Consider the following 14384-nt stretch of genomic DNA (forward strand, 5'->3'; position numbering starts at 1 on the left):
CTGACCTCCCTTGTTGTTATTTGTCTTGTCTTTGTTCTGTGTTGTCACATGTATATAGGAAGGGCCCATCAATGAGATATCAATGTCGCCTATTACTTAGGATAGGACTGGCAAACAGGAAGTGACAGTGGGGAGTTTCAGTTTAGGGCTCACTCTCTATTTTGCCCCTCTCCCAGGGTTCACCAGCAGCTACTGGGGAATTGCTGTCCTAGCAATTCCCTTACAATGTGATTCAGTCAAGAAATGGATACTGGGGGATTATCAGACACTATCAGGATGCCATGGATAACATTCTGTACAGCATGGGGGGAAGAGAAATATAGGAAGTGAGAAGCAGACACTGCAGGCACAGCTAATACAAGGAGATGGAAAAATCTCTTGAAATTATGCAGTATTCCTGTGATTCATATTTCACTGACCTATTTGACCCCATAGTGTGTGTCTCTTTTTGGTGAGGGTTATTTTTATTTTACACTAGCATCTGCCCACGAGTATTTTTCATATGAATTTTCTTCATTTTATCACATATTCTTTTTTCCCTTGTATCACATTTTTTCAAGTTTTCTATTAATTTATCATTATGAATTGATTTATTTAATTTGTTGATGTTTAAGCAAACAGTATAGATTTCATGTATTTTTCACTAGCAGATTCACTGTATACATTTCTAGTCTCATTGTCTCATTATTTAATCTTTAATATGTAATTTATAGTTATTTTGTTTTTATATGTATTGGTTTCCTTTAACTCTTTAAATCTGTTTTATATATTTCAGCACTGTTATTGACTCATGGGCATGAATTTAGAGCTTTATTATAATATCATTTTTAGGGGTCCAATTATTAAATACTTTGTGTTCATTTTTCACATTTACTGTCTCTTTTCTCTTTCTCCTCCCCCCATGGTGTGTGCATAGACAGTAACCGAATATTGCTTCATGTGTGCCTCTGAATGAACGGGCAATGGGTGTTGTGAACCACACGATGATGCTACGTTACTTCCACCTTCAACATGGCAAACCGGATGTAGGCATTCCACCATATGCTGCTATCCTTATGGCCTTTTGGGGGCGGTTCCAGAGTGTACACCTGTCTTCATTAGTTACACCTATATATGATTTAGCTTACCCCAATGACACCATTCCCTGATGAAGACGCAGCCAAAAAGCACATCGGTAGTGGTGTCAGTTCAGTCCAGAGGTGTCTACTTCTCTATGGGTATGCTTGCTGCCATGTTTTATGCATGAGTGGCTCATTGTAATGCCACATATGGACTACAGAATGGTATGATTTTTGATATACATATGGGCAGATTTAATACCCTATATACTCCCTCTTACTGTTCGGTGTATATGCAGAGTAAACCTGCATTACTTAAATGAGAATTTGATGCTCTCTATATATGTATTTGCTTATGCACTGTGATACATAGTCCCCATGTATACATGTACTGTGGTCTGCTTCTGAACTATCGCCTCTGTAAGGGCTCGTTCACACGTGAGCAAAGGGCAGGTTTTTGACAGCGGATTTCGCGTCAAAAACCTCCCCTTTACAATGGTGGTCTATGCAGACCGCCAGGCTTCTTTTCTCTGCTAGCGGCGGGCTGCTGCTAGCGGAGAAAAGAAGCGACATGTCCTTTCTTCGGGCCGCTGAGCCGCGCAGCTTCCGCCCAGCGGCAGCACCCTCCTATGTCGGCTCATTCATTTGAGCCGACAGCTGAGGGGAAAGCCGCGACAGCGATGGTCGCAGCAGGCGGGTTTTGACCAGAGAGAGACACGGCTCGCCGTGTCTCTCTCAGTGTCAAAACCCGTGCGGGCAGTTCACGTGTGAACTAGCCCTAAAGGTCTGGCACCCACTTATTTGTATATTGTCTGTCTTGTCTGACATATTTACATAATCATTTTAACAAAAATATTTTCTACTAAAAAATATATTTTTACGTATTGGGTGTACTTTGAGTGTTGTGGCCCACATCCCTCTTTTCTTTTGGCTGATTCTGTAGCATCTGGTGGTGCTGACACATTTATTGAGGGTAACTACTGGCTTGTTGAAGTCTACTATGTTTTGATTAGATATGTTTAACCTTGGAGTTCTTCACATATCTAATGTTATATTTTTAATGCTTCAGTGTTTGTAGATCTTTTAGTCAGTTTCTATGGTTACTGAAATATAATTTCAAAGTTTTAAACTTTTGACAAAGTTTATGAAAAGACTGAATATTTACATTGTTGAGCCAGATATATTTCAAGATTTCAGCAATTCACCCTGGAATGCTGGATAGCAGCAACTTTGCCAAATCCTGACTGATGGCAACCTATTTTTGCCAAATCAGTGCTTGAAGTTTATAATAATTTTTGTGTGTGTTTTTTTTCCCCCGTCCATTCACTTTTTGAGAATTGGTCAGCAGGTTCTCAATGGGATTGAGATATTGGGAATTTCCTGGCCATGGATTCACTGGGCCACTTAGTTGTCACATTTTTCTTGTGACATGGTACGCCATTATGTTGGAAATAGCATTGTTCATAATCAAATTTCTCCTGGATGTTTAGGAGAAGTTACTCTTGGAGGATATTTAACCATCATTCTTTATTCATGCTAGTGTTATTTAGAGTGAGCTCACTCCCTTGGATGAAAAGCAAACGCGAACATGAATAGTCACAGGATGATTCAGTGTTGGTTTGACATTAATGGAAGTTTGTTAAGTTAAATGTTTTCCAAAGCAATGAGAGAGTGCCAGGTTGCAGGCCCTTTAATAGGGGCAGAAACATATCTTCGTGGCCACAAAGTGATTAAGCAGAGAGATAATGTTATTCTACAAGTGCAGAGGGGAGGGCCTGATTCTCTACAGATAATGTGACACAGGCCAAGACTGAAAATGGCTAAAATGTAGGGATTGGCAACTCAGGGGAGAGTTAGAGCCCTTTTGATATATATATATATATATATATATATATATATATATATATATATATATATATATATATATATCCCTATATTATAAAAAATAATTTCTGTCTGTCTGTCTCTGTCTGTCTGTCTGTCCGTCTGTCTGTCTGTCTGTCTGTGCTCTAATGCGAACCAAACGACTGGACCGATCTTCACCAAATTTGGCACAGAGAGACTTCAGATATCCGGGAAGGTTTAAGACGAGACTCCAACTCGCTCGGACGTACCGTTGCTGAGATACAGCATTCCAAACACAATGCCCCCCCCTTAGCCAATACAAACCTCTAAGACTTTCACTCATATTCCAACTGCAATACACACGGTCACTCCACATGCACAATACAACACTGATATCCAAACTGAGATACACGCATCAGAGGATTAGATACACAGATCAGCACACAGTCCCACACGCTAGAGGATTAGATACATGTGTCTGCACACAGTCCCACAAACCAGAGGATTAAATACGCGCTTCTGCACACAGTTCCACATGCCGACGGATTAGATACACGCGTCTGCACAAAGTACCACACGCCGGGGGATTGGATACATGCGTCTGCACACAGTACCACATGCCAAAGGATTGGATACACACATCTGCACATAGTTCCGCACACCAGAGCATAAGATATGCACATCTGCACACAGTACCACATGCTGTAGGATTAGATACGCGCGTCTACACACAGTTCCACATGCCGTAGGATTAGATACGCACCTCTTCACACAATACCACACAGGGGAGGATTAGATACGTGTGTCTGCACACAGTACCACGCTTTGGAGGATTAGATACATGCCTCTGCACACAGTACCACAAGCCAGAGAATTACATACATGTCTCAGCACACAGTACCACACGGGGGAGGATTAGATACGCACATCTGCACACAGTACCACATGCCAGAGGATTAGATATGTGCATCTGCACACAGTACCACACAGGGGAGGATTAGATACACGCATCTGCACACAGTACCACATGCCAAAGGATTAGATATGCGCATCTGCACACAGTACCACACGCCAGAGGATTAGATACGCGCGTCTGCACACAGTACCACATGCCGTAGGATTAGATATATGCCTCTTCACACAATACCACACAGGGGAGGATTAGATACATGCCTCTGCACACAGTACCACAAGCCAGAGAATTATATACGCGTCTCAGCACCACACAGAGAGGATTAGATACACGCGTCTGCACACAGTACCACATGCTGTAGGATTAGATACGCGTATCTACACACAGTTCCACATGCCGTAGGATTAGATACGCACCTCTTCACACAGTACCACACAGGGGAGGATTAGATACGTGTGTCTGCATACAGTACCACACTTTGGAGGATTAGATACATGCCTCTGCACACAGTACCACAAGCCAGATAATTAGATATGCGTCTCAATACACAGTACCACACGCAAGAGGATTAGATATGCGCATCTGCACACAGTACCACATGCCGTAGGATTAGATACCCGCGTCTACACACAGTTCCACTCGCCGTAGGATTAGATACATGCCTCATCACAGAATACCACACAGGGGAGGATTAGATACGTGCATCTGCACACAGTTCCACACACCATAGGAATAGATAAGCATGTCTGAACACAGTACCACATGCCGTAGGATTAGATACGCGCATCTGCTTACAGTTCCACATGTCAGACGATTAGATACGCACATCTTCACACAGTTGTACATGCCATAGGATTAGATACACACGTCTGCATACAGTACCACCTGCTGTAGGATTAGATATGTGCGTCTACACACAGTTCCACATGCTGTAGGATTAGATACCCGCGTCTACACACAGTTCCACTCGCCGTAGGATTAGATACATGCCTCTTCACACACTACCACACAGGGGAGGATTAGATACGTGCGTCTGAACACAGTACCACACTTTGGAGGATTAGATACATGCCTCTGCACACAGTACCACATGCCAGATAATTAGATACGCGTCTCAGCACACAGTACCACACGGGGGAGGATTAGATACGTGCATCTGCACACAGAACGTCACGCCAGAGGATTAGATACACCTGTCTGCACACAGTACCACACGCCAGAGGATTAGATACGCGCGTCTGCACATAGTACCACATGCGGTAAGATTAGATATGCACGTCTGCACACAGTTTCACTTACCGGAGGATTAGATACGTGCCTCTTCACAAAATGCCACACGGGGGAGGATTAGATACACACATCTGCACACAGTACCACACGCCGGAGGATTAGATATGTGCATCTGCACACAGTACCACACCAACAAGGATTAGATACTTGCGTCTAAACACAGTACTACACGGGGAAGGATTAGATACAGCTTTACTCAAGGTATCCATAACAACTGATCACAGGTTTTTCACTGATATCCAAAATGAGATACACATAATCACATGACGCTTATGGACATACACACAAACAACATACAAAATACATCAGTGCAAAATTGGACATTTCTTATGGGGCCACTACACAAACATAAAATGTAATATACCCGTGCGAAGCCGGGTCCTCCCTCTAAAATATATATATATATATATATATATATATATATATATATATATTAAGATGATTATGTTAGCCATAACCAGCTATTCTTAAGAAAAGAACTAAAACATTTAGCTTTGTTATTGCTATAGTTATTACAAAGTTATTGCTGTAGGAATTTGTCGACTTGGTGCAAAATACTCAGCACTGAAGGCCAAAATGGTTTTAGGGATTAACCCAGCGCCGCACCTCCCATGAGGCAACCTGAAGCGACCGCTTCAGGCAACGCTATGCCAGGGCCCCGGGGAGGGTGACATTTTTGCTGACTTAAGCCAGTCCAGGACAAGCTGTGGACTGGCGGTGGATTGGGGAGGCCGCTGCAGCAGCGCCCCTCACGCTCAAGCAGAGAGCAGGTCCTCTCCCTGCCTGCTAAAGACACCCGCTCCGCTCAGCCCCCTACGCTTGTCCCCGTCCCCTCTTCCGGGGGGGGGGGGGCACTCTGACGTTTGACTCAGCAGCAATACTGAGCATCATGTGTTATTTTAGGCAATGTGTAAATTTCGCCTCAATTTTGCTCGCATGGAGGTGTAAGTAACAATATTAATAGTATGTTTTCAGGCTAATTCTGAAGAAGGTATTGATATAAACAATACTTGTACATCCCTTAGCTCAGAACATGTAGCCCTCCTGCAAAAAAATAAACAATCAGATTGTAGATTTCAACACTAATATGTTTTATTATAATATTTCTTTTTCTTTTTTTTTTAAATGTAAATTGTGAGCCCCATATAGGGATCACAATAGACATTTTTTTTCTTGCCCTATCAGTATGTCTTTTTGTAGAATGGGAGGAAATGCACGCAAACACGGGGAAAACGTACAAACTCCTTGCAGATGTTGTTCCTGGTGGGATTCAAACCCAGGAATCCAGTGCTGCAAGGCTGCGGTGCTAACCACTGAGCCGCCACGTTGTTTCTTATAATATTTCTATGCAATAAATCGTTTTTTTATTTTTCAGTTTCAGTTTTTTACTTTCTTTCCCATGTTTTTACAGGATGACCCATTTACAATTTTAACCATTACTTTATTGTATATATTATACATGTTTATTAACTTTTGTTTCAGAAAGTAAAATATAACAGTATTCACATATATGCATTGTATTCCGACTGTCGCATAATGAAACAGATGTTTTGTTCCCACAAGGATATAAAAACATCATATACCGGTATTGTATTCCCGAAGGTGCAGTTTGAAGACATCTTATTGCTATGCAATGTGTTCATAAAAAGTATTTTATGATTGCATCTACAATTTATGTGCATATAAGCAGAACGTTATATGCTTTTCTCTGTAAAAACAAACACAGAATAACATAACACACACATATATATATATATATATATATATATATATATATATATATATATATTTGCTATTATGAGTTAGAGTTGTGTAAAATTTGTTCAATAAAATAAGCACATCCCTTGTTTTTTCAATGTAGTTTTTAGTTTTCAAAATGTTAAGCAAATCAGTGTAACAGTCATAGATTGCCCCCCTCTACCTCGTAGATTGTAAGCTCTTGCGAGCAGGGCCCTCAATCCCATTGTGTGAAATGACTATCTTTGTAATGTATCTTTCTGTCTGTATTTGAACCCTACAAATTGTACAGTGCTGCAGAATATGTTGGCGCTATATAAATACAATTTTTTATTATTATAATTATTATTATTATTATAACAGTCAATATAAAAACTACAACACTATCTCCAAAATGCATGATGTTCCTGTAACCACTGTTGTCAATATTACCAAGGAGTGTAAAGATTCTGGGACTGCAGCCAAAATCACAAGAAGAAAATTGATTAATGAGAACGATTACTTAAAACATTGAGAAAGTAGATCCAAGGACAACTTAAAAGAAAGGTTCAAGTTGACTTTCAAGTTCAAAATTCAGGATGCCACACACTTTATCACTGGTCTAGATAAAAACGGTTTCATAATATCACACGTAGGTAAATTGCACTAGTAAGAGACAACCAACAAGGGCAACATTTTATTTTCATATTGTAGAACATAGAAAATACATAAGAATGGTTTTAGGTTTACTGCCTCTGGCTCTGGTACTTACAATCTGTTCAAGGCCCCAGAGTATAATGATCAGAGGGCCAGGAGACAAACAAAACCAGTCTGACTCCCAGAAGTCTTCAGCCTCTTTGGTGACATCCTAGACATCATGTGTCAAGTTGGCATCATTATGCTTTGCAATGTCGGCCTGGCCCACAGAATGTCTGTGGCAACATTGAAGAAGGCCAAAAACAGCAGGTAATGTGGAGTGCAGGAGAGGTGAATAACACTATTTTTTGTGTTTGTCACCTCCCCTGGGTCTCTGATGATTATTCTCTGCGGCCTAATAATAGTTTGTGGAACATGATACCATGTGCAGGGGACATTGTGGGACGTAACACTGTGGCGGAGCCACTGCAGGACATAGTACAGTGTGCATGGGCCACTGTAAGGCATAAGACCATGTGCATAGGCCACTGTGGGACATAAGGGGCTCACTATGTGACATTATGCAATGTGGAGGGGCTGCTATGGAAAAATACACTGTCTGGAGGTCACATTGGGACATTAGTGTGTAAATGGGGTGTTATGCTGTGTGGGGGCTACGAAAGGGATCCGAAGTCAAAAGTTTGCTATGGGGCCCAATTATGCCCCAATGTCAAATTTTACTGTGCCACTTTGGTGCATAAAAAATTGTGTGACTTTCAGAGGTACTAGTGTAGTGTGTAGAACTTCAGTGAGTTTTGAGTTTTGGCAAAGAAAAAAAAAACTACACCAAAAGTACTGTGCGGCATGATCATATGATGGCTTCATCTTTCTTTTCTGCATTCATCTTGTTTTTACTTGGTAGCTGCTATTTTAGCCGGTTTGTGCAACCAGAAGAGCTTTAAATTCAATAGAATCTGAACTTTTCAAAAAGTTCTGGTTGAATCCTTTGTTTAGAACTGGTTTGATAATCTCAGTTCTTAGGTGACTGTTGGAAGCAGTTGGAAAAGGAGACCATTAACTATTCATTTCATTTGTTGGGTGAATCTGCTAATCAAAGGGATGCAGGAACTGCCCGGCAATTCAAATGAATAGCCAGCCTCGCCTCATAACACCACAGGTAGTTTGTGCTATTTTATGCTTAACTTTATGCTATGCTATGTGATGTTTATCTCTTCTGTTTCTGTATCTGGACATGTTCTGCCAGTAGGACCAGTAAGGATAACATATGTGTAAATCAGTGGAAAAATGTGTGGTTTGAACTAGAAGTGCAGGGTCTTTCCATATGAAAAATGTTAACATGTTTCTATCTATCTTTTAGTCCATTTATTGCAGTAGTTGCAGTCCACTCATCTGTAAAAGATTATCAGAAGTCAAATATAACCTTATTAAAATTATAATTAAAAATATACCTTTCTAACAGAATTAAAGTACACAGGTTAGGCATACCTCTGAAACCAATGGATTTTAGAGTGTGCGGAGGTCACCTATAATTTGCTGTCCACTTCTTCTGTGCTGCTTTATACTCTATGAAACCCAATCTCCACTGTCAAAAATAATACACTTGTAACAATGATATATCCATAGAAAATGTGAATTTTCTATTACTATTAGATTGACTTGGAAAGAAAAAACAGTTATCTCCAGAGTTACTGTACATTCCTATTACATCCTCCAAGCATCTCATATAATTCACTATGATTAAGAGAGCCATTATTTTTCAATGTATTACATATTATTTCAGCTACTGTATATATAAGAACAGAAAGTTGTGGAAGAAAACAATACATTTTATGTTTATTCATTTTAATGTCAGTTTTTCGTTCTAAAGAGAAGTATTGAACATGGAGATAGTTGTGTTGGGCTATATTGTATAGGGCTGCACAGGATTTGGTGTACTGTATGTAGAACTGTAAATTCAGTTATAAACACAATGAAAATAAGGAGATGGTAAATCCATTTTTAAAACGGGGTTTCCACTCTCCAAAGTGATGCCATTATACCACTATGTTATATAAATCATATATATTCAATGACTTAAGCATCATCAAGCATCTCAGAACAGACTCTATACGTTAGCAGAGCAGTCCTGGAACAAGTAGGTAAGGGTATTTTATCGTACAAGTTCAGTTTAAGCCTAAGGCCCCATGCTGCAAAAACACAGCTTATTTTGTTGCAGATTTCACTGCAGTTTATTTTAGCCAAAGTCAGTAGTGGCTGGAAAAGGAATTGGTAATATAAAAATATCTATCTGATTACCTTTCTATTAAATCCACTTCTGACTTTGGCTAAAAAAAAATGTGCAAAGTCTGCAACAAAAAACGCTGTGTTGCTGCAATGTGGTGCCTTAGCCTGAATGGGTTTTCCAGGCTAAAATTATTGACAACCTATCCAAAGTTAGATCATACATATCAGATGAGTGAGTGTACAACATCCAGCAGCCCTGCCAAACAGCTGTTCGGAGCAACTAATACATGCAGAGTAGGGCAAGAAGAAAACAGCACTGTATAGAGGCTGAATCGGGTCACTGCAGCTTAGATACCATTCAAATGAAGAAAAAGTGCTGCAACATAGCCCTGGAGGGACAGACTAACCACCTGCAAGACATTCTGTCCTTCAGAGGTGCCCTTAGCATGGGACAGGAGGAGAGTGAGCTGAAATCTTTGTTGTAGGAGATGGCGGGACAAGAGAATAGACCTTTGGGAACTGCAATAAATGCTTTAATATGTGAAACAGAGAAGCGGTCAGAGCCCCTATTTTTTTTTTTTTTTATTGCACTGAGCTTTGTAACTACACTCAACCATATCCCCATTTAAGGAGGATAAAAATATTTTGGGACTTGTTAGAATCCTTTTTTTTAATTGCTCCAGCACAAAGTTATTTTTCATTTGAAGTGCAGTAAAGTTTTTCATCTTGGTTCAAACAAGAAAACTGTTAACATTTTGCATACAGAGGTGTTCTTACTTACCTTTCCTCTTGGTTGGTCATGTAAAGATTTGTGTGTCACTAGATATTCAGCAGAAAAAGTGTGGTTTTGCAATACTATGTTACAAGATTGTATACAATATGTCTTTGTATGGCCACCCAGTGCTTGTGTTTTGCAATCTTTTTACTAGCATATCATGATGTTGTATTGAATTAGCTTTATGAGTAAGTGGAGTCCCTTAAATTCGAGCTAAGGTAAGAGTGGACAGAGTTTCAGCTATGTACTTGAAAGAAACTTATTAAAAACAGCTTCTATCTGGAGCATCCAGAAAACATATAATATGCTGTGACACATTTCCATCTTTCTTGGAAAGCTGTATTGGCTGGGCTGCTGTGAATGATCTATTTTAGGTTTATTTATCCAGAATTCAAAGTTTTCGGATAAATCTCTACTTTCCAGAAACCTTTAACGAGTCCCTACCTGTGCGTAATGGGTTTAACCAATTCACTATAATAAAGCCATGAGGCAAGTGCCCCTTACATGCCCTTTCCCAGGCTGCATTTACCTCTTTCCTTTTCCTAGCCATCTTTTTTTACGACATGGTTTTCTTATCACTTTGCTCTCTTATACCTTCCGGCTTTCATTTTTTTCTTTAGAGAAAGAGACTATTCTAAAATTGCAAGCAGACACTCTAAAATGATCTATAGTTTCTACCATGCCATAATTGTTGTTAACTATTTAATGACAAGTCTACTCTTCAGAAATATTTAGATATTTCATAGAAAAATATCCTTGTCTTAATCTTTAGACATTTTATAGAGTCAGAGAGGTGAAATTGTTGTTGACATAGGAAAAGTATGGAGGTGTCCATACCAGTTTTTATTTCCCGGAATAGGAGCACTGTAGATACCCTATATTTAGCCTGGCTGTAGTTAGGCTGAATTCCAAGTGGGGGAGGAAAAAAACTCAGTCTTGGGGAAGGGGCAGTTTTACAACTTCTTTCCCGCTACAACATTTACCGTACAGGAAAAATATATTTATAGATTTGTAGAGCGGGCATTTTCGGACACAGGGATAAGTAACGTGTATGTGTTTCACAGTCTTAACAGTTTTAATTTTATATGAGTTCTAGGGAAAGGAGGAGGATTTGAATTTTTAATACTTATTTTTATTTTTTTTACATTTTTTTTTTTTGCATTCATTAGACCCCCTAGGGGGTCTTGAACCCCAGGGGTCTGATCACTAATGCAATGCATTACAATACTAATGCACTGCAATGCACTGCAAAAATTGTCATTTTTTTGCAGGCTGCATAGAGCAGCCTGCAAAAGAAAAGCACTGCTGGCCAGGGAGCCTTTACAGAAGTGCTGAGGGGAATCCCCGGCAGGAGTGCTAGGGGGAATCCCCAGCAAGAGTACTGAGGGGCGGACCTGAATGAGAACGTCAGTCAGTCGGACCTGAAGGGGAACTGCAGCTGGCCGCCGGCAGGAGCGCTGAGGGGAATCCACGGAAGAAGCGCTTCTGCTGGCGGCTGGCCGCAGTTCCTATCTTCAGGATCGGCCTTGAGAGAGCAGTCGCACCCGCTCCCTCCTCCCTCCAGCAGCATGGCGGCGCCTGCAGGTTCCCCTTGGACTGGGACATCATCGGAGAACTCATGCCTGCAATGTCTAATTGCAGGGAGCTCCGGCATTATCGCTGTAAAAGTTTCAGCGGAGGTGCCGGTTGGTATGGCGACCACTCTAGAGTAGAGCAGCGCCATTATAGTTACAGACCTGGCATCCGGACCCGGCATACAGACACCAAGGCGGGTATCAGGCCGTAGCATCGCCACGCTCAAACTGCAGAAGTACTTACAATACTTCTTCTAGCAGGCCCGGAACGCAGATACATGCTGGGTGCGGGCCAGAGGTTACGTGGCCACGTCACCCGGCGTCTGATGGAGTACAGGGGCATGGTCTGCGTTCTGGGCCTGCTAGCAGAAGTACCGTAAGTATTTCTGCTGTTTGAAATGAGCAACAGGTCCATTCACATGGAGGACAATGGAGAGGAATTTGTTGTGGAATTTAAGCGCTGAAAAAAAGCCTCCCATTGACTTCAATGGGTTCCCTTTTCTGCTAGTAAAAAAGTTGGAGACATACAATTTCTGGCATGGAACTAAGGAAACTAGTACAACCACTGAAAAGCAACCTATAGTATTATCCCCCTTTTTATTATTTTCTATTTTGTGACCGAGCTGCTTTTGTTCCTAAACACTTCTGCTTCTCAATTATATCATTGTCAGTGAATAATAGAATATCTAAGAGGATAGAAATGCTGGAATTCATTCTGCTATATAGAATACCCCAGTTTTTCACAAATGTTTGTAAAAACATAATACATGGTTAAGTGTTGGGACTGAATGAAGTGTATATTTGAAGTGCAGATGTAGAAAGGTATTATGCAATTAGGAATTAACTACATTGTGGCACAGAACTTTAAATTTACCATTTCAATGGCTTTGGTTGTTTTCTGTAATGGTATAACGCTGTAGGAAGTTACAGTCTAAATCAGACCTGGGCAAAGCCCGGCCCGTGGGCCATATCCGGCCCTCTGACTGATTCAGACAGGCCCGCACAGCTTGTCTAGGGAGGCGTGTCTAGGGAGGCGTGTCTTACTGCCGACAGGACAGTGCAAGAGGATGGAGATGTGGTGTTTGTCATAAGGTACTGAAAGGGGAATGTGAGATGCAGGGTGGAGAGTGTCTGTGTGTGTGTGTGTCTATATCTGTCTGTCTGTATCTGTCTGTCTGTCTGTATGTGTGTGTGTGTGTCTATATGTGTCTGTCTGTATGTGTGTGTGTGTCTATATGTGTCAGTCTGTCTGTGTGTGTATGTCTCAGTAACCTAGGGGCAGAGATGGAAGGGGAGTGTTATACTAGGGCAGAGATGGCAGATGGAGGGGGGGACATGAAACTGGGGGAGAGATGGAGAGGGGAAATGAAACTGGGGCAAATGAAGGGGGATATGAAACTGAGGGAGAAATGGAGGGGGGACATGAAACTGGGGGTAGATGAAGAGGGCACTTAAACTGGGGGGACATTAAACTGGGGACAACTGGAGGGGGCATTAAACCGTGGAGGAAGCTGGAGGGGGACCTGTCTGCCTCTAGTTGCCCCCAGTGTAATGTCACCCTCCAGCTACCCTTACGGTTTAATGTCTGCTTCCAGCTTCCCGATTTTAATGTCCCCTCTAGTTGCCCCCAGTTTAAACTGGGGCACCAGGAGAGGGGCTTAATACTGTGGGGCAGTTGGAAGGGAACATTATAATGTGGGGACATATAATGTACGGGTGACTGTAGGAGGATTATGCTTTGTGGGGGCACATGGAAAGATGATTGGGAATGGGCAGAGTCAACGTAGAAGTGGGTGGAGCTATATTTGCCATGGCGCGGCCCTCTAGCATAGTTTCAATTTATTATGCGGCCCCATGGGAAAATTAATTGCCCACCCCTGGTCTAAATTAATATATATCAATATATAGCAATATATAATAATACTGCAACATCTGTATCTAATAACCTATACAATAATAGGAACTACTTATTTCTGATAATAGCATAACACTGGTCACAAAACCCTTTATGGCAGTTTTGCTTGGTTTTTCTGTCATTTGCACCAAATCCAGAAGTAAATCTATCAGTAAGAATTATAAGTCCTTTCTTTATATTCCAGATTCCTTTGGAATACACTTTTGGATTTGGTGCAATAAAATGTCAGCACAAATTGCCACAAAAAAAACTGTGTTGCACCAGCTAAGCAATATAAAAATAATTTTTTAATTGCATAAATTAAAAGAAATAAAATTGTGGCTTAGGAGAGTGTGGGCGGGTACAGGGAGGGGAGACGTGAGGGTCCCCGCCTGCCTAGGCTAGTGTTACTGATGCTGGGAGTAGGCGGAGCTTGTTG

This window comes from Leptodactylus fuscus, chromosome 5, assembly GCF_031893055.1.
Source record: "Leptodactylus fuscus isolate aLepFus1 chromosome 5, aLepFus1.hap2, whole genome shotgun sequence".
In the NCBI taxonomy this organism is placed as follows: domain Eukaryota; kingdom Metazoa; phylum Chordata; class Amphibia; order Anura; family Leptodactylidae; genus Leptodactylus; species Leptodactylus fuscus.